Below are 23457 nucleotides of genomic sequence, written 5' to 3' on the forward strand. Positions count from 1 at the left end.
CCCGAGAACGAGGAAACTCCCTGCTTGGCCAGGAGGAACCTGCAGCTGGAGCCAGAGGAAGTGAGGCTCAGACAGAGCAGCTGCTGTTCCTGCAACAGCAGCCACTGCCGCTGCCTTGAAAGGAGGCTTCTGCGTGTGGACCCGTAAAATAAAATGGGTTAGTAATTTTCATATTCAGAATTAATTGGGGGAAGCAATCGAACTGCCTCTAATAGGGATGGCTGCTTTTGTATGATATACTGGTGTCTTTGGTTTATTTTAGGGGGTCGGGGTGGATGGAGTCTGGAGTGATGAGCATTCTGTTAATTTGCTTTCTCACTTTGGCAGCGAGGCTGCTAATTAGGTCTTTACAACCACAGAGACAGTTTGAGCTGGGAGTGGTTTCAGCTGCATGGAGGGTGACAGCCGCCTCTGGAGTGGATTTGGACTCCACTTTAGAGAGGTCACCAGAGGTCATTTTATCTCTCCTTCAGCCTGCCTCTAGCAGCTTCCCTTTCCTCCCCTGACAACCAGCCACACAGGGCAACTTGACCTCCTGCAGGCCCTGCAGGGCGCGCGATTCCGGCTCCGCCCCTTCCCTTCCCTGCCCTTCCCGCTGAGTCACACACCTCCCGGTCAGGTGATCCTCCCGTGGGCCCTTCCAGAGCACCTTGACCTATATTCGGCACTCTGCATGACTGCCGATGCTAATCGTCCCGGGAGAGGGCCCGCCACGCCGGCGGGCACAGGCCCCGGCAGCCCCAGGCTGCAGACGCGGCGCCCCGGGAGGGGGCGCTCCGCGCGACCCGCGAGGCCTGGAGGTGGAAAGTTGGGAGGCCCAGCGCGGGCGCGGGAGGCGGCGGGTTGAGTCAGCGGGGAAGGCGACAGCCCCCGGGAGCCGCGCGCTTCCTTCCTCCCTCCGCGGGCTCGCGGCTCCCCGCCAGCCCCTGGCTGTGCAGCTGCTGGCCGCGAGTGGTGGCGGGCAGAGGCCACTGGCTGGGTGATCTCGCTGCCCGCGGGACGGGGAGAGGGGAGGAACCGTGCCAGGAAGGGGGCAGACCCAGATGACTCATCCGGAGAATGCCAGCCCAAGAAAACTCCCCCTCGCCACGGGGAGCACTTTCCCATCCCCAAATTACCCACAAAAATGGCCTCTACTTATTTTGTCTGTGGATCCTTTGTGCAATTGCTGCCTTGGCGGTCTTTGTTCCTCCAAACGTGAGGATAATGGGGGTGCTGTGGGGAAGAGAACTCAAAGAGAAGTGTTCAGAGTCAGACTTTAAGCCTCATGCTTGGGTGTCCCCGCCTGTAGAAAGTGATACTAGCCAAAGATCTCACTTCCTTTTGAGTTAGAAAGGGCACTGAATGGGCCCATTCTTTGAAGCCTACCTTTCCCACCTAGGAGCCCTGTGACCTTGGCAAGTCACCGTAGGCCTCAGTCCCCAATCTGTGATATGGGGATTTTAATAAAAACCACATTACTACTACATCAGATGGTGTGAACATGAGATCAGATGACACGCATAAAACATATTCATTGTATAATTGTGCATAACTCCACATTTCTCCACATGGCTCAGTCGTGGCCCCTTTTCCATCTGACAGGATTATTTTATTGGTTCAGTGTGCTCCCCAGTAGAGGAGCCTGCCTCTGGGTGATTTTACAAGAGTAAATAGAAAACTATAATTGGAAAAAAAAAGAAAAGAAAACTGTACCCTCTGGTTGCAATGTGATTACTGCAGGGAACAATCAGGCAGCCCCATGCAGCTTGTTTATACATCACCCACAGGTTCAGCATATGTCATTTTATTCTTTTATATCAAGAAAACCTGTACGTTTGTCATGATTTAGATAAAAAATGTGATAAACACAGTGTTTTAATCAGGATGTAAACTTATGAAGTTAAGTGTCTGGTGAGTGCAAAATGGTAGGGTATGTGGAAGTTAGATAGGTGGAGAGAAAGAAGGGAAGAAGGGAAAAACTGGGCAACTTACAGGAGCAGGGCTGGATTTACCAGGAAGCTAATTATGCTTAAACTTCAGAGCCTTTCACCTGCACGAGTGCCTTTCCAGGCCTTGTACCTAATTTTTTTTTTGTTTTCGACAGGAGTCTCACTTTGTCACCCTTGGTAGAGTGCCCTGGCATCATAGCGTCTCGAAACCTCAAACTCTTGGGCTCAAGGGATCCTCTTGCCTCAGCCTCCCGAGTAGCTGGGGCTACAGGCACCTACCACAACACTCACCTATTTTTTAGCAATGGGGTTTCACTCTTGTGCAGGCTGGTCTTGAACTCCTGAACTCAAGCAATCCACCCGCCTCAGCCTCCCAGAGTGCTAAGATTATAGGTGTGAGTCACTGGGCACAGCCCTAATTTTTAATTCATGATTATATGTTCTTTTCCTAAAGAGAGTCTCCAGTAATATATACACTTTAGGCCCCACTAAACCTGGATCTGCCACTTTACAGGAGACGCTTTGTTCTTGTTTTTTTGTTTGTTTGTTTCTTTTTTGGAGACAAAGTCTCACTATGTAGAGTGTCCTGGGGTAGCGGTTCTCAACCAGTGAGTATCAACTCACAGGAACTGTATTAAAGGGCCATGGCATTAGGAAGGTTGAGAACCACTGCTGTGGGGTCATATCTCACAGCAAATTTAAACTCTTTGGGTTTTTGGGATTCTCTTGCCTCAGCCTTCCAAGTAGCTAGGACCACAGGCGCCCAAAACCTCCAACTATTTTTTTCTTGCTGTTGTCGTTGCTTAGCAGGTCCGGGCCAGATTTGAACCCACCAACTTCGGTGTATGTGGCTGGCACCCTAACCACTGAGCTACGGGCACTGACCCATGTTCTTGTTTAAGATGCTTCTTTTTTAAGACACAAGATCTTAGGGCAGATGCAGCTGGAGCACAGGAGTTCGAGACCAACCTGAGCCACAGTACTCTACCCTGCGCAACAGAGTGAAACTCTGCCTTAAAAACAACAACAACAACAACAACAAAATCTTGCTCTGTCACCTGGGCTGGAGTACAGGGGCCAGATCATAGCTCACTGTAACCTTGACCTCCTGGGTTCAAGTGATCCTTCCATCTTATCCTCCCAAGTAGCTGAGATGGAAGGCAGGAGCCACCTTGCCAGGTCTTTATTTACCATTCTTAAGCACAAATGGACGTGCAAGTGGGTGGGGAATATGGTATTTCCATGTGGTCACCACCATGAACTCAGAGATCCACATAGATAGCCGCGCAGATACAACAGCATATGGAATTGGAACAGGATTTAGAAAGATGGTTGAGCAGAATTATTGGTCCAATTCTGGTTGTCTTCCGTAATTCTCTCTGATGCTTCAGGGCTTTTAAATTTCCAGAAGATTTCAGTCGGGGCAGTGCTGGCTGCACTGCATGGGGTAATGGAGAAACTATCACTTGCTAGTCCCAACTGGTCTTCTCCAGTGCTCTCTCACTAACTAGTTTTGTCGCCTTAATGGACTCCCTTCACGTCTTTGGGCTTAAATTTCTCTACATTTAGGATGTGATAGGTGATTTCAGAATCCCTTGTTTAAGCTTCATGGGGGAAGGGATCAAAACTGCCTTGTTATTAGATACTATATTATTGAATACAATATCTGTATTATTGAATACAATATCTAATGATAATAATTATTAGTATATTGGGGCGGCACCTGTGGCTCAAGGAGTAGGGTGCCCGCCTGATATACCAGTAGTGGTGGATTCAAACCCAGCCCCAGCCAAAAAAAAACTGCAAAAAAAATTATTAGTAGTATATTAACAGTGAATTTTTTCCAAGTGCTTATTGATGAGGAAACTGAAGTTTATAGAGCTGTTACATAAACTCCCTGGGTCACCCGGCTAGTAAGTGACAGAACCACAATTAAAGCCCAAGTGGTCTAGCTTCAGAGTCCCTCTTCTTAACTATGACTCTATATTAGACCCACAATAAATATTGTTTTAATGAACATATTTTATTTATTTATTAATTTTGAGACATGGTCTCCCACTGTTGTCCACGGCTAGAGTAACGTCATCATAGCTCACTGCAGCCTCAAATTACTGGTCTGGGCCTCAAGTGATCGTCCTGCCTCAGTCTCCAGAGTAGCTGGGGCTGAGGCACATGCCACCATGCCTGGCTGATTTTCAATTTCTTGTAGAGACAGGATCTCTCTATGTAGCTCAGGTTGGTCTTGAACTCCTGGCCTCAAGTGATCCTCCCAGAGTGCTCAGATTACAAGCATGAGCCAACAGATTTTATTTTTAGATGGTTTTAGATTTACAGAAGAATTTAGCAGATAGCACAGGGAGTTTGTTCAATGAACAAATCAATGAGTGGAGTGTCACTTGATTGAGACCCGTGATTCATTACCCAAAGGATGTAGAAAGGGAACATCCTTGTGAATTTTCTACTTGCCCAGCACTTTATGTGCATTACTTCACATAATTTTCATAGCCACCTTGTTAAGTGGATAGCATTAACCCCATTTTGCCAAGAGAAAACCAAGGCTCACAGAGGAAACTTTCCTTGGGTCATCCAACAGCTGAGGGCTTAGGGCTAGAATGTTCTGGTCTGCTTGATTCTAAATATCACATTTACTCCTAATAGTTTTAAAAATGCTTTTGTGGCTGGGTGCTGTAGCTCACAGCCTGTAATCCTAGCACTCTGGGAGGTCGAGACAGATGGATCCTTTGAGTTAAGGAGTTTGAGACCAGCCTGAACAAGAATGAGATCCCATTTCTAAAAATAGCCAGGTGCTGTGGTGGGCACCTGTAGTCCCAGCTCCTGGGAAGGCTGAGGCAAGAGGATCTTTTGAGCCCAGGAGTCTGAGATTGCTGTGAGCTATGATGCCATGGCACTCTGTCCAGGATGACTGAGTGAGACTCTGTCTCAAGAAAAAAACCAGGCAAGGTAGCTCACACTTGTAATCCTAGCACTCAGGGAGGCCGAGGTAGGTGGATTGCTTGAGCTCACGAGTTTGAGACCAGCCTGAGCAAAAGCAAGACCCCCATCTCTACGAAAAATAGAACAACTGAGACAGGAGGATTGCTTGAGCCCAAGTTGGAAGTTGCTGTGAGCTATGACACTACAGCACTCTACCCAGGGCAACAGCTTGAGACTCTATCTCAAAAAAAAAAGAAAGAGAAAAAAAGCTCGGTGCCTGTGGCTCAAGCGGCTAAGGCGCCAGCCACATACACCTGAGCGGGTGGGTTCGATCCAGCCCAGGCCCGCCAAACAACAATGACGGCTGCAAGCAAAAAATAGCTGGGCGTTGTGGCAGGCACCTGTAGTCCCAGCTATTTGGGAGGCAGAGGCAGAAGAATCACTTGAGTCCAGGAGTTGGAGGTTGCTGTGAGCTGTGATGCCATAACACTCTACCCACGGTGACAGCTTGAGGCTCTGTCTCAAAAAAAAAAAAAAGAGGGCGGTGCCTGTGGCTCAAGGAGTAGGGCACTGGCCCCATACACCGGAGGTGGTGGGTTCAAACCCAGCCCCAGCCAAAAAACTGCAAAAAAAAAAAAAAAAAAGAAAGAAAAGAAAAAGGAAAGAGAAAAGAAAAAAATGCTTTTGTATCCTTGTTATCTTTAGGTGTTCAGGACAACTCGGAAGGTGAGTGAGGCAGTTATTCTAATTCTATTTTATAGAGGAGGCTACTCAGGCTTAAAAAAATTAAATGTGTATGATAAGGGTTGAGGTCAATCGGGCCTGAACACAGATGGGCAGACTTCCTACTCCCTGTGCCTCCCGTCTCACCAAAGCCCCCCTCCCTCATAAACTACCTCATTGCCCAGATTCTTGCTGGGCCTGCACAGAGGAAATACCTGGTTTGCTATGAGTCCTCAAGGGACTGCTCCCCTTCCCAGGAGGATTTTTCCAAAATCTAACTTTGCATTTCACTTCTTTTCCTAAGTGTTTGGAGGAAAGAGGTGTACTTTGACATTTTGTTTTTTTCTCCATGTATTTAACTAACACAAAGAGTTGGCTGTTTTTAGTTGCAGAAGGTTGTATCTGATTTTGATGGTGTGGTCAGAAATTGCGTGCCCAATGGTGGAAACCCGTCTCATGATGGCAGCAGAGAAGGCCTTTCCGCTCCGTCCTTGGCTCTCAGACCAATATAAACATCCCTTTAAAGCAGTGGTTCTCAACCTTCCTAATGCCGCGACCTTTTAATAAAGTTCCTCATGTTGTGGTGACCCTGAACCATAAAATTATTTTCATACACCTGTATTTGTACGGGGTGTAAGTGATGGTTTTAGGCTACCCCTGTGAAAGGGTCGTTCCACCCCCAAAGGGGTCACGACCCACAGGTTGAGAACCGCTGCTTTAAAGGAAGCAAATTATCATGGGCACGTCTTCCTTGACAGTCCCTTTTTAAAGTTGTTATTATTAATTCATCTTCATATTTTGAAAAATTTAGACCTACAGAAATGGTTCAAGAAAGTTACAATGAACTCCTTTCTCTGTATGTCTTAGATTAAGAAGGTTCAATTCATGGTTTATTTCCTTGTTAAAAATCTCAGTTGATGTTATTTTATTTCTCTTTAAAATATTAATTTTGTTTGTTTTGAGTAGGAATTACATTTGTGTGGTTCAAAAATCAAAAGGGTATATAGCAAGGTGTCTCCCCCAAACCCTGTCTGTCATTATCCAGTGCCTTCTCTAGAAGTAGCCAATAATTTCTATTTCATTTTATTTTTTTGAGACAGAGTCTCAAGCTGTCGCCCTGGGTAGAGTGCTGTGGCGTCACAGCTCATAGCAACTTCCAACTCTTGAGCTTAAGCGATTCTCTTGCCTCAGCCTCCCGTGTAGCTTCCACCACACGCCCGGCTATTTTTTGTTGCAGTTTGGCGGGGGCCCTGTTCAACCCGCCACCCTCGGTAAATGGGGCAGTCGTTCTACCGAGCCACAGGCGCCACCCCACTCTCTCTCTCTCTTTTTTTAAATGACTTTATTGTATTCCATTGTATGAGTGCTACTTAACCAAATTCCCTAAGATGATCCCTCAGGTTGTTTCCAAATTTTTGCCAATACTAATTGCGCTGCAGTGGATAAGCTTGTGTGTGTGGTCTTCTGTTGGAGAGCTTACAACTGTTCATAGAAAATGGAATCAAAGTTCTACTATAAGACCAGGAATTTCTTTCTTTCTTTTTTTTTTTGAAACAATCTCACTCTGTCGCTCTGGGCACAGTGCTGTGGTATCACAGCTCACAGCAACCTCACACTCCTGGGCTCAAACTGTCTTCTTGCCTCAGCCTCCTGAGTACCTGGGACTACTGGCACCCACCATGCGCCTGGCTAGGGAGCAGGAAGTTTCATAAGTTCTACTTAGAAGGAGGGTTATTGCCTGGCTCTGTATTCTTTTGATCTGGGGATTGGTAACCTAATGCCTAGCTCTTAAATTTTTACTAGTGATAATTCTTTGTTCACAATAGTGATAAGAGCTTTTGTGAACAGAATACTTTCTGGTGCTAAAATGGTCTGTTTCTCATTATTCTCCGGTGCTTCATCTCTGTTCAGGTCATCGGTCAGTTTGTTCAATACAAATCCCATCTGTGTTGCCCCCAGGAATCTGATACAGCCTGGGGTCCATCCATCAGTTTGTGTTCTGACTTAGCTACCAGGTTAGAATATGTGAAGCAGAAGTTTAGGTTTCTGATGTTTGTATTTGGGAAACAAACCAAAGTTTTCTATGTGTGCTATTTGGGGAATTCAAAGAAGCATAGAAAAAAGATGTAAACACCAACAAAAAAAATGATAAACAGATATTTTGCAAAGGACAGCTGGAAGGCAGTGCTGGAGAATTAAGTAGCCAGGAAGATCCTGTTTTCTTCTCAATTTAGGTCTTATTACATGTATTTACTACGTCACATTCCAGATTAAAAACAAACAAACAAGCAAACAAAACCTGAACCCCATCAGTGTTAGCTTAGAGGAAAAGAAGAAAGGTTCAAATCTAATTAAAGATTCACCTGACTTAGACAACCCCCCCCACACACACATACACCATGTACCAGCTGCATTTTGAAAGAAACAAAAGGTCATCCCATTCACCATTCTCATCTTTTGAAATTAGATTGATTGTCCCCTCTCTCCATATTTCTTTGTTCCTGCAAGTTCAATTCTCACAAATGCTTCTTGGATATAAGCTTTAGAGTCAGGCAGGGAGAGGTGGCTCACACCTGTAATCCTAGCACTCTGGGAGGCCAAGGCAGGTGGATTGCCTGATCTCATAAGTTCAAGACCAGCCTGAGCAAGAGCAAGATCCTGTCTCTAAAAACAGCTGGGTGTGTGGTGGTCGCCTGTAGTCCCAGCTACTTGGGAGGCTGAGGCAAAAAAATTGCTTGAGCTCAGGAGTTTGAGGTTGCTGTGAGCTATGACACCACAGCAGTCTACCAAGGGTGACAAAGTGAGACTCTGTGAAAAAAAAAGAAAAATGGTGTAGAGTCCATGGATCATAAACTCAGTTGTCTATAAGGACCAGACAGTAATGGATACAAATATGTGTAAGGCAATAGGGACTAGTGGGGTCTGTGACAAACTACTCAGCTCCTGGGATTGTTATCAATTGGGTAAGGGAGTTCAATGTTCTAGAATTGCTCATTTTTCATTAGAAGCTGAAAATAAAAATTTTTTGATAAAATAGTCCGATTTTCAAATGTAGCTAATTCAAGATCATTAAATACATACTGTGCAGGCCAACTTATGATCTCTGATATAAACAGATAATTTTCGTGCATCTTGGAGTATGGTAAGAAAGATAGGCAACGGAAGGACATCTGATCAACCCGATGGTTTGAATAGGTAAATTTTTTTAGGAAGTTGATCTTTACTAAATTGACCCCTTTACCAAAGTTCTGCTTTACCTATTTAACCAACAAGTTATTTGGCAGAACAAGCAATGTCTAAGAATTCCTGGTGGAACTGGAAGAAAATGCTGAACTGAGAAGTCATAGGTTGGGGTCCCAGTGTTGGTTCTCCCACAGACTTACTGTGCAATGTTGGATAAATCCCTCAGCCCTTCCAGCTTCAATTTTTTTGTCTGCAGAACAGGGGGCTGGAGATAAGAGTTTTCAAAATGTACCCTCCAGGCTTAGGAAGTCTTCAGGGATGCCTGTGAGAACTAAGGAAGGGTGGGGGGGGGAGGGCACGCTGGAGGGCACTTACCCTTTGTTCTGTTTTCTTTTTGGGGCTTCTGCTTTTCTATTTTACATTTTGGGTTTCCGCCAAAAGAACAATTTTCTTTTTTTTTTTTTTTTTTTGGAGACAGAGTTTAACTTTGTCACCCTGGGTAGAGTGCCATGGCATCATAGCTCACAGTGACCTCAAATTCTTGGGCTCAAGTGATTCTCTTGCCTCAGCCTCCCTTGTAGCTGGAACTACAGGCACCTGCCACAATGCCTGGCTATTTTTAGAGATGGGGGTCTCGATCTTGCTCAGGCTAGTCTTGAACTCTAGAGCTCAGGCAATCCACCTGTCTCCACCTCCCAGAGTGCTAGAATTGCAGGTGTGAGCCACCATGGCTGAGAACAATTTTTTCAAAAAAGTTTGGAGATCTTTGGATGAGTTCATCAGCTCTAGTGTGAGGTGTTATTAGCCCAGGTTTTGCAGACTGTATAAAGGCTGCAGCTAATGTTTTGTTTGTTAAGGCTGAATGTTAAGTTTTCTCCTCATTTGTCTAATGCTGTTTGTCAGCTTATAGTTGCCGCTAGCTCCAATCCCAGGCATAAATCAAATGAGCAAGTAGCCAACAAATGTTATGGGCTGATCCTGACTCGTTACCCAGTTCTATAGCTTGTTTTGGAGGGATTTTCTTTCTTTGTTTTGGTGAACAGATATGTTCTTTTTTCTTTTCTGTCTTTGGGTGTTTTTTTGTTTGTTTGTTTTTTGAGACAGAGTTTCCACTCTATTACCCCAGGTTAGAGTGCCCTGGTATCAGCATAGCTCACAGCAACCTCAAACTCCTGGTTCAAGCCATCCTCCTGCCTGAGCCTCCCAAGTAGCTGGGACAAGAGGCACCTGCCGTGATGACCAGCCAGTTTTTCTTTTTCTTTTTTTTGAGACAGAGTCTTACCGTGTTACCCTTGGTAGAGTGCTATGGTGTCACAGCTCACAGCAACCTCAAACTCTTGGACTTAAGTGATTCTCTTGCCTCAGCCTCTCAAGTAGCTGGGACTACAGGCATCCACCGCAACACTCGGCTATTTTTTTGTTGTAGTTGTCATTGTTGTTTAGCAGGCCCTAGCTGGGTTTGAACCTGCCAGCCCCAGTGTATGTGGCCAGCACCCCAACTACTGAGCTACGGGCAACCGAGCCAGTTTTTCTATTTTTAGTATAGATGAGGTCTCACTGTTACTCAGGCTGGTCTTGAACTCTTGAGCTCAAGCTATCCTCCTGCCAGAGTACTGCAATTTCAGGGGAGAGCCACCTTGCTGGTCCTTATTTCTGATGTTGTGTTGCAGCCATGTGTGATGTCGAGAGACTGAAGCAGAGAATGGCTGGAGCCCAGGAGTTTTGAGGTTGCTGTGAGCTATGATGACACCATTGCACTCTAGCCAGGGCAACAAAGACAGACTCTGTCTCAAAACAAAATGAAACATTGCTCACAGACAGTGTAGTCATGTTTGCTACTAAAAATGCTTTTTATTTCGTGTGGTTTGATAAAATACATCAACAATCAGAATGATCTACAATCTGGAGGTGCTCTGCCACTTGAACAAGTCTGAAAATCATTCCATTGCCTTCATTTTTGCCTCTGTCTTACGAATAAATAAAGAAATTAAGTCTATGTGAGGTTAAAAGCTTGCCTTGACCACACTGAATTCCATCCCATACCAGTCCCAGCATTTTCTCAACCAGACAACCTCTAAGGTTGAGAAGTCAGGCGACGGCAGGTCTCTTGTTTTAAGATCCTGGGTCCTAGAATCACCTGCAAAACTGCTTTCAACTTTCAACCTTCCAGATCCTCTTATCTGCGGAAAATGCCTGACTGGAAGCTTCCTTAACTCACAACTGTTCAGGTTTTCTTGCTCCAATCTTAACTGATAAGAGGGTCCCTGAGTTTGAATACGTGTAACCCATTCCAAGTATGGATTTCTTCAGTGGAAATGAAAGAACTTTAGGTCTGGGGGTGGAAAAAGACTTTGGGGAATGAATAAGCAGATTTTTAAATGTTATTCCTGCACTTGGTGGAGTTTCTTTTGCTGCAAAGGAAATTGCTTTCCCTGCTGTTTGATCTACCTGCTAGTCTATGTCTGATGGGTCAGTTTCCCTAGTGATGGGAAAGTATGTCACAAAGCAGTTATTCACTGTGGACCATTTGGACCATTCTTTTCATTGTTTAGCACGCTCTGGGCACATAATATACCCTAGGTCAGTCCTTCTAATTATTGTAACTACTGGAATTTTTCTTTCTTGTTATTCTTCCTTTTTTTTGCCTAAAGTTTGCCCATAAGACAGAAGACCAGTAATTTTCATTTGCACACTATAATACCTTCAGAGAATGCTATGAACATTATCTATAAGAAGCAAGATGGCCGAGCATGTGGCTCACACCTGTAATCCTAGCACTCTGGAAGGCTGAGGCAGTGGATTGCTTGAGCTCAGGAGTTCTAGGCCAACCTGAGCAAGAATGAGACCCCATCTCTACTAAAAATAGAAAAACTAGCTTGGTGTTATGGTGGGCTCCTATAGTCCCAGCTACTCAGGAGGCTGAGGCAAAAGGATTGCTTGACCCCAAGAATTTGAGGTTACTGTGAGCTATGATGATGCCATGATGATGATGATGCCATTCTGTCACTCTACCCAGGGTGACAGAGTGAAATTCTATCTAAAAAAAGAAAAGAAGCAACAGCAACTTGAGGCAGGTAGCATAGATGTTGTGATTCTCATTTCACAGGCAAGAAAAATTGCTAACCATTCATACCTGGTCAGTGGTAGAGCCTGGACTGCGACTCATCACTTTCAATCCTGTGTCTTGGTTTTCCATGGTCATTTGGCTTTTTTTGTTTTGTTTTGTTTTTTTAATAGAGACAGAGTCTCACTTTGCCGCCCTCGGTAGAGTGCTGTGGCATCACACAGCTCACAGCAACCTCCAACTCCTGGGCTCAGGCGATTCTCTTGCTGCAGCCTCCTGAGTAGCTGGGACTACGGGTGCCAACCACAACGCCCAGCTATTTTTCTGTTGCAGTTTGGCCGGGGCCGGGTTTGAACACGCCACCCTCAGTATATGGAGCCAGTGCCCCACCCACTGAGCCACAGGCACCACCCAGTCATTTGGCTTTTCTAACTGGAGGTAGGCAGTGGGTTCCAATTGACTTCCAGCATGAGCATAGTTTTTGTTAACATTTCTGATGATAATTTTGAGGGGGGAAGTGTATTAATTACATTCCTGGAGAAAAATATCAATAGCCATTGTTTTGTCATTAAAAACAGTAGAGGTCCCAATTTTAAGGCCTTAGCATTTAGAGTTTGCCATAACAAAAAATATGAATCTGCATTACTGAACCCACTACTACTTGGTCTTTTTTTTTTTTAGGGAAAAGGATAGAATCTGGCCACTTCTGTCTTCTATGAATATTATTTTTTATTTGCTTTGTAGCTCATGTACTTGATTGATTGATTGATTGATTACCTCACTTCTACAGCTAAGTGGAGGGAAATTGTTGATGACTTTCTTTCAAGAAGGAAGAGAGAAGTGTGCTGGAACTTTTTCCCTTTGAGTTTGAAGATTTCATATAGGTCCTCACAGATGAACCTAGGTTATCTAAATGCCTTTTCTCTTTCCGGAGAGGTTACTTTTTCATCTGGTTTGTGCTGGATGCTGCCCCTTGGTGGTAATGAGGCAGGTATTTTTAGAAGCCAAGAGAATGGCCCAAAGAATACTTTGGGGTGCCCTTAACCTGGGTGATACAAGAAGGACTCACAGAGGATAAGAACTTGATAGGTAATTACTCAGTTCTGTGTCACTTAGAGCAGTACTTTTCTATGTTGGACACACAAGTAATTACACAAAGAGCTTTTAAAACATACTGATGCTGAGATCTGTCACCCCTAGGTCTGGGCAGGGCTGAGCAAAGATAATTTTTAAACTTCCTGGGAGATTCTAATATGGAGTCAGGTTTGAGAACTCCTGATAGCTGTTTCCAGTATCTTGTTGAAAACTAAGAGGGAGAATTCCAAACAGTGGCCGTTTTTCCTAACAGAACAATGGATTTGTTGGGTGAGCAGTTCACTCAGTTTAAAACACACATTTATGGAGCCCCTGTGTTCTAATGTTGGGAATACCTTGGGGAAGAAGGCTCAACCTGTTGATGCCTCAAGATACTTTTTTAGTGGATGGAAACAAAAAATAAGTATACGAACAGGACTATGGTAAGAGTTAAGAAGGAAATAAATTAGGTAATTAGAAGTCAAGGAAGATCCCTAAAAGGAGGGACCATTTTTGCAAGACCTGAGGAAGAGGAGGGGCAGCTACACCAATCATTGGCAGAGCCAATGATAAGGCCTAGAGGATAAAGGCGACAAGCTCCCCGGAGGAGCAGGGTGGTGTGTTTGAGGAACAGGCTCCAGCTGCTTTTAGTTATCTAGTAAGAGGAGTGACAGACAGTGAGCAAGTGCCAGCCTGACAGTTCTTTTCAATGTCTTTATTTATTTATTTATTTTTGACCAGGGCCAGGTTTGAACCCGCCACCTCTGGCATATGAGGCCAGAGCCCTACTCCTTGAGCCACAGGCGCCGCCCCAGCCTGACAGTTCTTGTAGTTTGCACAAATCACTCAGTCTATTCTTTCCGAGTAGTACACACTCTGCAAAGGACACGCCAAGAGAAGCATCCTCCAGGAGCAGAGTCACGAGTGCTGGATAGAGAGGGCTCTACTTTACTGGCCAAAAATTGCTGACTATGAGAAAAGCTTAGGCAGTCCTACAAGACCGAGATAAACAGTGAAAAGGGACAACAATTACAGTATTGACCACTTCCCTACATTGAGCACTTCCTTAGGTTGACCTAATTTTCATGGACTGGACACGCACCATGTATACATATCAGTACAGGAGGCCTAGTTCCTTATGTTGGCCACCTATGTCTGTTGGCTAGTTTGCCACAGTCCTTTAGGTGGGCAACTTACAGAGGTTCCACTGCATATGTGTGATACACAGAAGATTTACCTTAGTCTTTTATCCTGTTGCTAGTTGAATACAGCTGTTAGTGCAGCAAAACTATAGAATACAGACTATTAGTTTGGTAGAGCTGGCCCCAGACACTTAGTTCTTTGTTGTACTATGTATGTGTTTGAGGTCTTTATCCAGCCAAACTTTCTGGAAGACGGAAAGTTTCTCAATCATTTATAATGTCGGAGAAATCAAATATGTGCTTATATGACACCTAAATATTTCCTTTTTTTTTTTTTTGAGACAGTCTCACTCTGTCACCCTGAGTAGAGTACCATGGTGTCATAGCTCACAGCAACCTCAATCTCTTGGGCTCAAGTGATCCTCTTGCCTCAGCCCCCTAAGTAGCTGGGACTACAGGCCCCACCACAACTCCGGTTAGTTTTTCTTTCTTTCTATTTATCTGTCTATCTATCTATCCATATACATAGATCTATATATCCATATCTGTCTGTCTATCTATTTATCTGTCTATCTATCCATATAGATAGATCTATATATCCATATCTGTCTATCTATCTATCCATTTTTTTTTTTTTTTTAGGATAGACAAGGGTCTTACTCTTGCTTAGGCTGGTCTCAAACTTCTGAGCTCAAGGAATCCACCAGCCTTGGCCTTCTAGAGTGCTAGGATTATTGGCATGAGCCACCACACGGAGCTCAACAAGATGGATTAAAATTGCACCAGGATGGGTTTCTTATCCTGGAAATATGTCTGTAATACCTGCAAAACAAACCAACTGATTATAAAAATACATGTTCACAGTTTCCATCCATCCATGGTCTAAATGGTATAGATCATACACACTTTTTAAAGCAAACCAATTACAGCACCTTTCAATAAAGGTTACATAACCAAAATTAACAAAAATAACCAATTAGGAGGCATGTATTTGCTTTAGAGAATAATTTGCCACAAGGCCAAAGGACCACGTTTTTCTCCTTGTTGTATCCTCAGCACCCAGCTCTGTACCTGACTTGTCCCAGACACTCTCTACATACTTGTTGAATGAATTCACTTTTTTATAGCAACCACATTTCGTGCATTTGATCCCTCCAAACGTGATTTAGATACACTTCTCCAGGAGCACTTCTATTACCCAAAGAGAAGCAGATGCAGAAAGAGAGAGAATGAGATGCTCGGGGATGTTTCAGCAGGGAAAACAGCAGAACTGCTTTTTCCTGAAGAACTTCTAAGATTAGGACAAGCAGCTGTTTATAAAAGCAGACAGTGTAAGATTTGAACTGTCAAGTAGGATCATGCTTTGAAGTATATTCCTGGCTAACCGCAGGGGATAAACTATGTAAAACTTGGAGTCTCTAAGATCTGTGTCTGATTAAATGGGCCTAGGAGTAAAAGCCTGAAGAATAACCCCCTGACCAAAACAGATCCGTAGATGTTGTTTTTATCAGCAGCCTCTAGATTTGACAATAGTGCTCAGCATACCCTTAAATGATCTTTGAGGTGCTTTAAACTACAGCTGAAATTCTAGCTAGCCCTCATTTCTTTCTTTCTTTTCTTTCTTTTTTGAGATAGAGTCTTACTGTGTTGCCCTCGGTAGAGTGCTGTGGCATCATAGCTCACAGCAACCTCAAACTCCTAGGCTCAAGTGATTCTCTGGTCTTAGCCTCCTGAATAGCTGGGATTACAGGCACCCACCACAACACCTGGCCATTTTTAGAGACGCAGTTTTACTCTTGCTCAGGCTGGTCTGTCCTGAGCTCCAGCAATCTGCCCACCTCAACCTCCCAAAGTGCTGGTATTATAGGTGTGAGCCACCGTGCCAAGCTAGCCCTCATTTCCATTTGCTTCTAACAAGGGCCTGAAAAAAAAAATCTAAAGAAATTTCTGGATGAGCAAGAGCGAGACCTTGTCTCTACTAAAAATAGAAAAACTAGCCGGGCATTGGGGCGGGTGCCTGTAGTCCCAGTTACTTGGGGGGCTGAGTCAGGAGGATCGCTTGAGCCCAAGTGTTTGAGGTTACTGTGAGCTGTGATGACACCAGAGCACTCTAGCCAGGGCAACATAGCCAGATTCTATCTCAAAAAAAGAAGTGGGGGGGGGAGGGGTCAGGTGTGGTGGTTCATGCCTGTAATCTTAGCACTCTGAGAGGCCAGGTGGGTAGATTGCTTGAACTCAGGAGATGGAGACCACCCTGAGCAAGAAGACTCAATCCCTACTAAATATAGAAAAACTAACAAGGAGTTGTGGCAGGTACCTGTAGTCCCAGCTACTTGGGAGGCTGAGGCAAGAGAATCGCTTGAGCTTAAGAGTTTGAGGTTGCTGTGAGCTGTGATGCCAGGGCACTCTACCCATGGCAACAAATCGAGACTCTCTCTCAAAAAAGTAAAATAAAACAAAATAAAGAAATAAAAAGCTTACTTTAGTGTTTGTAAGTACTTATCACTGGTCCGTGAAAGAACATTTTTTCTTTAGTACATCAGCCTGTGAATTATGTTGATAAAGGTAAGTGAGAAGGGCTCAGCGCCTGTAGCACAGTGGTTACAGCGCCACCCACATACACCGAGGGTGGCGGGTTCGAACCCAGCCCGGGCCAGCTAAACAACAATGGCAACTGTGACAAAAAATAGCCGGGTGCAGTGGCGGGCATCTGTAGTCCCAGCTACTTGGAAGGCTGAGGCAAGAGAATCGCTTAAGCCCAAGAGTTCGAGGTTGCTGTGAGCTGTGACACCACAGCACTCTACCCAGGGTGACACAGTGAGACTTTGTCTCAAAAAAAAAAAATCATTTATTGTTTAACTAACTTTATGAATATAATTGAAGTATATTCTTTTGACTCAACATATGTTCATATAGATCTATATGGACATATACACTATATATGTAACTGTAGCACAGTAGAAGTTGCTGGCTGGAAATCACTTTTTTCCTTTTTTTTTTTAGACAAAAAAAAAGTGTGCTTTTTTTGAGACAAAAAAAAGAGTGCTGTGGTGTCACAGCTCACAGCAAGCTCAAACTCTTGGGCTCAAGCGATTCTCTTGCCTCAGCCTCCTGAGTTGCTAGGACTACAGGTGCCCGCCATAATGCCTGGCTATTTTTTTTTTTTGAGAAGGGGTCTCACTCTTGCTCATGCTGGTCTTCAGCTCTTGAACTCAGGCTATCCACCCAGAGTGCTGGGATTATAGGCATGAGCCACCACACCCTGCCTGCTGCAATGAATATTTGTGTGTAAGTTTTTCTGTGGACATAAGTTTTCATTTCTCTTAAGTTTCTGGGTCTTATGGTAATGATGTTTAACTTTTTGAAGAACTGCTTTTCAGAATGACTGCATCATTTTACATTCCCACTAGCAATGTATGAGGGTTCTAATTTCTCCACATCTTCAGCAACATTTGGTTTTGTCTGTCTTTTTTTATCATAGCCATCCTCATGGCTGTGAAGTATTATTTCCTTGTGGTTTTGAATTTGTGTTTCTCTACCAACTAATGAGTTGATTACCTTTTCTTGTACATGTTGGCTATTTGTATATCTTCTTAGGAGAAATGTCTATTCAAATACTTTGGCAACTTTTGAAATTGGTTATTTATTTTTTTATTGTTGAGATGTAGGAGCTCTTTATATATTCTGGATACTAAACCTTTATCAAATACCACAGCCCCCTACTTACCATGATTCAACTTAACAATATTTGACATATTTGCAGAAGTGGTGGAAACGTGATACAACCTTCAGTAGAAACTATACTTTGAATTTTGATGTTTTCCCAGGTTAGTATATCGGGTAGATACTCTCTTATGATGCCTCAGTTTCCTGTTAGCCATTTGATCACAAAGGCAAACACTTCAAACCCTGTGATGTCCTGTGTTGCCAGGTGATTTTGCCCCACTGCAGGAAGATGTTAAGTGATTAAGTTAGACTAGGCTAAACTTTGATGTTGAGTAGTTTGGTGTACTAAATGTGTTTTCAACCAAATGGTATTTTCAAGTCACAATAAGTTTCTTAGGACGTAAATTCATCATAAGTTGAGAAATGTGTATATGATTTGCAAATATTTTCTCGATTTATGTGTTTTGTCTTTCTTTTCACTTTCTTAGTGATATCCTTTGAAACACAAAGGTTTCCTATTTTGTGAAGTTTAGTTTGTCTATGTTTTCTTTTGTCACTTACGCTTTTGGTGTCTTTTTTTTTTTTTTTGTAGAGACAGAGTCTCACTTTATGGCCCTCGGTAGAGTGCCGTGGCCTCACACAGCTCACAGCAACCTCCAACTCCTGGGCTTAAGCGATTCTCTTGCCTCAGCCTCCCGAGTAGCTGGGACTACAGGCACCCGCCACAACGCCCGGCTATTTTTTGGTTGCAATTTGGCCGGGGTCAGGTTTGAACCCGCAACCCTCGGTATATGGGGCCGGCGCCTTACCGACTGAGCCACAGGCGCCGCCCTTGGTGTCTTTTATAAGAAACCATTGCCTAATCCAAGATCCTGAAGATTTACTCGTATGGTTTCTTCTTAGAGTTTTGTAGTTTTACCCCTTGCTCGTAGTTGTATTTTTATTTATTGTTTGTGTAATGTGAGGTAGGGGGTCTAACTTCATTCTTTAGTATGTGTATGTTCAGTTGTCCCAGCATCGTTTGTTTAAAGAACTAGTTTTTAGTTGACTATAAATATAACAGTTTATTTCTGCCCTCTATTTTATCCCCATGATTCATATGTCTATCCTTATGCCAGTGCCACACTGTTTTGACTATTGCATCTTTGTAGCATGTTTTGAAATCAGAGTGTATGAGTGTCCACCCGTCTTCTTTTTCAAGGTGGTTTTGACTATTTTGTGGTCATGAGTTTTGCAGGTCTCTCTGAGGCAGAATCTATTCCTCAGTTTTGCAGTTTCAGGATTTTATTTATTTATTTATTTTTGAGACAGACCCGCAAACTGTTGCCCTGGGTGGAGTGCTATGGCATCATAGCTCACAGCAACACCAAACTCCTGGGCTCGAGCGATTCTCCTCCCTTCGCCTCCCAAGTAGCTGGGACTAGAGGCATCTGCCACAATGCCCAGCCATCATTGTTGGTGGACCTGGGCTGGATTCGAACCTGCCAGCTCAGGTGTATATGGCTGGTACCTTAGCCGCTTGAGCAAGAGGCACCGAGCCTCAGGATCTTAAATATATGAATTTTCTATTAAAGTGAACAGGTATTCAAGGATTGGCTCATATTCCTCAAACTTTCAGGAAAACTCCATAACTTTGCATAGTGGGATATTCTTTTGGTAACCTGAACCAAAATGCTTATGCGGGGAACTCTCCCTTCCAAGGTGCTAAAGTAAATATGCTTGATAAACATGGAATTGGAACCTCAGGTGGAAGGAAGGGATATAGCATAGTGGTTAAGAGCGACAGGCTTTAGGGCCAGACAGTTGTAGACTTGAATATTATTTCTTTCACTCAATGACTGTGTAACCAGGCCAAGATTTTGGACCTTCTTCATCAGTAAAATGGGAAAAAAATATCTGATACTTTCCTCAGAGTGGTGTGAAGATAAGATGAAATAAGAAATCTAAACCCTAACAGAGAAAATGACACCAACTGTAGAATGTTTCATTCATTCATCACAGCATAGGCTTTCTGGTAACTCATATTTTTGTATCCACTGATACAGGGCCTTTTTGATTTGAAAGCCATCGAGTGGAAATGGAGGCATTCTTATTCTAGGGTGCCATGGGAGGGACCTGGAGAGCATAGGCACCACTTGGCTTTTGGCATAGGCCTGATGGGAATGGTAGGCCAGTGTTGTTAGAATTCGATGTTGTTTATGTTGATTCTTGCTAAAGTCAATTGTAGAGGGTGATGTTTACTAATCTAGCCTGGAAATTCTGAGATTTAGAGCTAACCTCAGCAATAATTTTTCCAGAGTCCACATATCCAGACACCCGTTACTGAGAATACCTCTGAGATTTAAGAAAGAAGTGAAAACCAGTCACTGAGTGGTTAAAATAGATATCCCAAGAACTCAGGCACTTAAACCATAGGAGAAACCCACAGGAAATCTTTATTAGCAACCCGACCAGGGGTCCTCAAACTTTTTAAACAGGGGGCCAGTTCACTGTCCCTCAGACTGTTGGAGGGCCAGACTATAGTTTAAAAAAAAAACAACTGTGAACAAATTCCTATGCACACTGCACATATCTTATTTTGAAGTGAAAAAACAAAATGGAAACAAATACAATCACACCACCTCATGTGGCCCGCAGGCCGCAGTTTGAGGACCCCTCTACACTATTAATTTGTATTTAAGTTCATAAGAGCAGGGAAGCGGGAAAAGTAAGAAGATGGTTAGGTCAAAGAATTGAGAACTATTTATTACAGGGAGAAATTCTACATACTTTTAAGGGCATTCACTGATCATAATGGAATACAATAAGATTGGTATTTATAGCGCTGTTCCTTCATCATCAAGTATAAGTAATTTTCAGAAAACTGTGTTCAGGAAAGCATGAAAGTTTTCCAGGAGATGGTGGAAGGAACATTCAGTAAAGTAGCTAAAGTTTTTCATTTACATGGCATATATTATTCAGCTTGATATCAGATAAGTGAGATGTTACAGGCCTTAAATTGGACTCAACATGTTGAATTTGCAAACTAAAGCAGTTTTCAAATAAGCAGCAGCATAGGGGGCTCAAAGATGAACTATGTCTGTGCATTCTTATTCTAATATGTGGTTGTTACTAAGTATCCTGGAGGGAATAGCTGTAATTGTAACCTCTCTTTCATCTGGGTTTCCTCCCAGCTCTCAGTATCTCAGCTAAATAGAGTTGTGCTGATCTACTCTGGAGGGCCTTCTTGGGAAACATAAAGAAGGAAATGACTTGACAACTACCACTATGTATGCCACAGCCATTCCATTCTGGTCAGGCATAAACAAACACAGCGAAACTCCTTCGAGGAGGATGAAATTCAAGAGGTGTCTGTCGACCCTAAGGTGAATGTTAAATATCACCTACACTGGATTTGAAACCGTAAACAGTTTGGAACAAACTATAAAGTAGGCCGAATGAAGTTCAAACATTGTATATCTCGCGTTTTAATATGGAGTTTAAAAGTTTTCTTAAATACAAAGCCAGCTGAGGGCCTTAAAGAGTGGAGACCCATAGAAATTGAGAGATGGAAGCCTTTTAGAAAACTTGTCCAGCCTTTTCATTCTACAGACGGCAAAACCAAGGCCCTAGGTCACGTTATGATTTAATATAGGTCACTCAGTTAATTAGTGACAGAGCGAGAAGGAACCCAGGTGTCCCAACGCTCCCTACCTCCCAAACTAGTCCCATCCTCCTCCACTTTTTTTTTTTTAATTCTTGCGTGCATTCTTTCTCTCTCTCCCTAACTGTGCGATGTAGACCTGAACCTCGGGAAGTCCAGGTTTCGGCCCAGCCGAGGTGCGCGCGCTCGCTCTGGAGCAGGACTTGGGGACGGGCGCTGCCCAGCCTGGCGCGCCTCTCCCCCGGCAGGTGCTGAAGCACCTGGCCTGAATCGCTGCATCATCGCGGCACTCTCAGCCCCCGCTCCCCATTTTACAGCACTTGCAGGCGTGTGTCACCAGGATCTCAGCGCCAGAGGAGAACGTGGCTCTAAAACCACGGTCCTTTGAAAGGGGAGGCTCAGACAACCTTCATCGCTCCTTGGAGCACCCGCGGTGACCGAGGGATGCCCTGCGTGTGAGTGACCTCGGCGTCGACCCCGCCACTGGCCAGCTCGCGGTCGGGGCGTGCCCGCCGGTGCCTGACGTGGCGGCGGGGACGCGGGGCGGGCGGCGCGAGGGGAGAGGCCTCCGCGAGGGCGCGGCCTGACGTGGCGGCCGCGGCGGAACGGCGAGGCGAGCCCGGGACACTGCACTGCCCCGCGCTCCGGCCAGAGGGCGCCCGGCCCCAACCCTTCCCCGCCCCGACGCCGCCAGGGCTCCTGGAGTAACCGCGCCGGCGATTGGGTCGGTGGCGCGGCGGGGCCATGTTGGAGCAGGGCAGCGACCCCGCCTCCCGCCGCCCTCCGCCCTAGGTCGGGCCGGGCCGCGAGGGTAGGGGAGCGGCGCCTCTCGAGCAGCCCAGCGTGGCTGCAGTGGCGGCGGGAGCAGTAGCCTGAGCTGTGGCGGTCGCAGCCGGCCCTCCGCACCCCGGCCAATCAGCGGCGCGGGCACAAATATGCAAATGACGCGCCGGTGCTGCCGGAGTGCCGCTCGCAGGGGCTGGTGGGGTCGCGCTGGGGGAGTGAACTGGGCCAATCAGGCGGGTGCGTGGCGGCGCGGGGGAGGCGGTGCCCCTACACTCCTCCCTCCTCTCCCTCCCGGCCCCGCGCTGACAGGGGGGCCTGGCCGCGCCGCCGGTAAGTGCAGCCGCCGCCCGTCGCTGCCACCCGCCGCCTCAGGGGTGGGAAGGAAGCCCGGGGGCACCACGGGGTAGCGGCGGCTGCTCAACTGGTGGGGAGATGCGGGGGCGGGTTCTGTCAGCCGGGTGGTCGCCCGAGGCCGCTCCTGCCCGGCCAGCCGCTGGTGTCAGTCTCGGTCGAGGTGGGGGGCGGCGGGGGCGCCTCAGTCGTGGCGAAGCGCGAGAGCTAGCGAGCGGCGGTGAGTACGTGCCGCTGCCGCCGCTCGGCTGGGTGGGGGGTCGGGGCAGGCGGAGCCGCTCCGCTGCCGCCGGAGGTGAGGGGCCAGAGGCCCGGGCTTGGGCGGGCGCGAGGGGAGGCCGGGGAGGGGGCGCTGCCCGCACGTGCGGCCCAGCCCGCCGGCGGCCCGCCCCGCGCCTGTCATGGCTGCGGGTTGCTGTCCCCGCTCCCCAGCCCGCAGACCCCGGGGTCCGGACCCGGCCGCCGCGCCTGTTGCGTCGGATGGAGACGAGAGCTGGGCGGGCAGGGCGTGGGTGAGGCGGGCCCCCTTCCCCGCCCCGCGCGAGGTTGGAGCGGGGTCGGGCTTCCCTCCATCCTGCAGCGTCTTCCCCCGCCCGCCTGCTGTCTCGTCTCCGTGACTCATGACAGGGCGTCCCGCGCGAGCCCGGGGTGCCCCGGATGCCCCGGAGCACGGGACGCCCCCGGCGCTTTCCCAGGCCCTGCCTTTCCTGCGATCCTTGCCAGCCCCGGGGGCCGCTCCTCGTCTGCAGTGTAACCCGGACCCCGGCGGCTCCGGTGTGTGACCGGCTGCTGCCGCCTTCTAGGTGGTGTCTGGGTGTGGGACGTGCAAGGGTGGTTCCTGGGCTCTCTGCGCAGACATCCATCTCTAAGCCAGGCACCACCTGGAAAGCCTGGGTATCTCACTGGCCTGCTGCAGCCACCAGCTCTGAGAGTAGTTTCTATTTGTGCTTTTTTTTTTCT

At 46.0% G+C, this 23457-nt stretch overlaps 1 protein-coding gene across 2 annotated transcripts in view; it reads left to right on the forward strand.

Moving 5' to 3' along the window:
- CHD9 (chromodomain helicase DNA binding protein 9) overlaps positions 1–23457 on the forward strand; it is a 267949-nt gene that overhangs the window by 41520 nt on the left and 202972 nt on the right. Inside the window, exon 1 of one of the 2 annotated variants that reach the window (XM_053601716.1) lies at positions 22455–22476. The exons of the other annotated variant lie outside the window; for it this stretch is intronic. The gene's annotated coding sequence lies outside the window, so the exon portion shown is untranslated. Of the gene's footprint in view, positions 1–22454; positions 22477–23457 lie in introns of those variants that run through there. 2 annotated transcript variants of the gene reach the window in all.

Source organism: Nycticebus coucang, chromosome 2 (genome assembly GCF_027406575.1).
Source record: "Nycticebus coucang isolate mNycCou1 chromosome 2, mNycCou1.pri, whole genome shotgun sequence".
Taxonomy (NCBI): domain Eukaryota; kingdom Metazoa; phylum Chordata; class Mammalia; order Primates; family Lorisidae; genus Nycticebus; species Nycticebus coucang.